Here is a 2,325-nt window from a genome sequence, read left to right on the forward strand (position 1 = left end):
TCACCATACAGGATTTTTAGAGAGGTGGGCAAAGAAGAACGTGCGCACCTACCACTTTCGTGGGATTTTAGAGAAGTGACAAGCATAGCGTGCACACCTACCACCTGGGTGGAATTTTAGACGGGTGGCAAAGCCTCACGTGCCCACCGACCACTTCCGTGGATTTTAGAAAGTGGCAAAGGATAACGTGCACACTTACCACTCATGTGGATTTTAGAAGGTGCGCAATATGAGCACTCTTACCCTAATCTCCGGATTTCCTTAGGGTTCTATGTCACCCGGACGTAATGGCCGGTCGGGAACAGCAGCTCCAGCACCCTCCTCAGAGGAGTGATGTCTCCAGGGTGTGTCGACCAAGACACACCATTTGAGTGGGACCCAGGGTACCGTGGTGTTACCCCACTCTGAAACAAAGGGAACGAAGACAGCACGCGTAACCCTTACCTTCACAGGATTTTAGAGAAATGGGCAAAGAATCCCGTGCCCATTTACCACCTACGTGGAATTTTTAGAAAATGGGCAAAGCAACACGTGCCCATCTACCAGCTATGTGGATTTTAGAAAAATGCGCAAAGCTTCACGTGCACATTTACCACTCACGTGGATTTAGAGAAATGTGCAAAGCCTTGCTTAACGTGGACATCTTACCATATTATCTGGTTTTTAAGTTCATGGAAACCCGACCATATCGGCCAGCTGGAAGCGGCCGGCTCACACATCTCAGTGGTGATGGGAGCTCTGCCTAAGACAGCCTTACACAGGAGGATCCTGGTGATGCCCCCTGTACCTCCCGTTCGTTGCCTCAGCAAGACGGAATACGCCGGTGGCCAGGAAGCCCCTCGGGGCGACCAGGCACTGTAGCCCAGTCCGGGTGCATCGCAGCGTAGCCCCGGGGGCCTGATGTTTACGAAGGCTCCCGCAAAAACCCGTGTTCGGCCGCATGATCCAGGAGGTATGAAGCCGGAGCCCGGCTTTCTTTCCCCCCACCTGGACATATGTCGACGAGTGAACACCTACTGCAAGTAGAGCACCTGGCTTCTGAGCCCAGCAACGGCACCTCACCGAGGGCGTCTAGCAAGGGACAGAAACATACAGGTCCCGGGAAGCACTGCAATGGAACTATAGCAGGTTACGCACACACAGCCGTCCGTCCTCAATATACAGATATCATGATATTTGGATCGTACTCACCCCCATGACTTCTGTACCGGAGCTCTGCTCCGAGGCTCTTATGACCGGATCGTGCTGCAGGTACCTTTATCTTTACACATGACCACCTCGGTCTCCCATCAGTATACATGCTCTCGTGATATATGGATCATACTCACCCACGAGGCCTGTTGCCGGAGCTCCGTCCGGGGATCTTTTGACCGGACCATCAGTCAGGCGGGGACATAACGTACAGGTCCCAGGAAACGCTGCAAATGGAACTATAGAAGGATACACAGCCGTCTCAGTCCGTCCTCAATATACATATATCATGATATTTGGATCGTACTCACCCCCATGACTTCTGCACTGACCGTGCTGCAGGTACCTTTATACATTCTCTAAGGTTATTTTTACACATGACCACCTCAGTCTCCCATTAGTATACATGCTCTCATGATATATGGATCATACTCACCCACGAGGCCTGTTGCCGGAGCTCCGTCCGGGGATCTTTTGACCGGACCATCAGTCAGGCGGTTACTATGATCTGGCCATAGAACCACCAAAAACATCATGGGCCCAGTAGGAGACTGTTTGAAAATTATTGTACAGCTAACCTCGGTCAGCTGGAGATGGTGGTCATAGAAGGGGGAATTAGAAAGAAGGGGAGAACAGGGTAGATGTTGTACCCCCTACGGGAGAGAGTGAATACCTAGGTATTACTCTGACCCGGACGAAAGCGCTGGTGCCTTCCCCAGGTCTCCCCCCTCGGGTTTCGCCTGCCCCCCTTCGACCCACGATACCTCCTACCCCCACCCACAGGTGGAGGCGGGGCGCGAGTCGCGACACTAGCCCTCTGCGCCCGTCTCTGACCCTCAGACCGAGACGGGCCAGGACCCCTGGTTTGTTCGGGCTCAGACCTGGGCCTTCGTGGTATGAAGGACTTGAACGCTGCTGTGCGCGACTTCGCCTCCCTGAATTTGTCGACCACCGTCTCAACGGAGGTGCCAAACAGTTCAGAGGGCGAAACCGGGGCATCGAGAAGAAAGCCCCTTTCTTTCTTCCCGATGTCCGCCAAGTTCACCCACAACTGCCGCTCCGTCACCACCATAGCAGCCATCGCTCTGCCCATGGCCGAGGCTGCCTGCTTAGTAGCCCGGAGGGCCAAGTCTG

At 53.8% G+C, this 2,325-nt stretch overlaps 1 protein-coding gene and 1 long non-coding RNA gene across 2 annotated transcripts in view; both read left to right on the plus strand.

The window, feature by feature from the left end:
* Positions 1-2,325, plus strand: part of LOC107572394 (protocadherin Fat 2-like) — a 161,539-nt gene that overhangs the window by 67,683 nt on the left and 91,531 nt on the right. The gene's annotated exons all lie outside the window — the stretch shown is intronic.
* The window catches only part of LOC107572395 (uncharacterized), a 7,213-nt gene continuing 6,666 nt past the window's right edge, over positions 1,779-2,325 (plus strand). The window contains exon 1 of the long non-coding RNA XR_001607335.1: positions 1,779-1,790. This is a non-coding gene — a long non-coding RNA (uncharacterized lncRNA). The remainder of the gene's footprint in view (positions 1,791-2,325) is intronic.

Source organism: Sinocyclocheilus grahami, unplaced genomic scaffold, assembly GCF_001515645.1.
Source record: "Sinocyclocheilus grahami isolate Dianchi unplaced genomic scaffold, SAMN03320097.WGS_v1.1 scaffold1744.1, whole genome shotgun sequence".
NCBI classification, from domain to species: domain Eukaryota; kingdom Metazoa; phylum Chordata; class Actinopteri; order Cypriniformes; family Cyprinidae; genus Sinocyclocheilus; species Sinocyclocheilus grahami.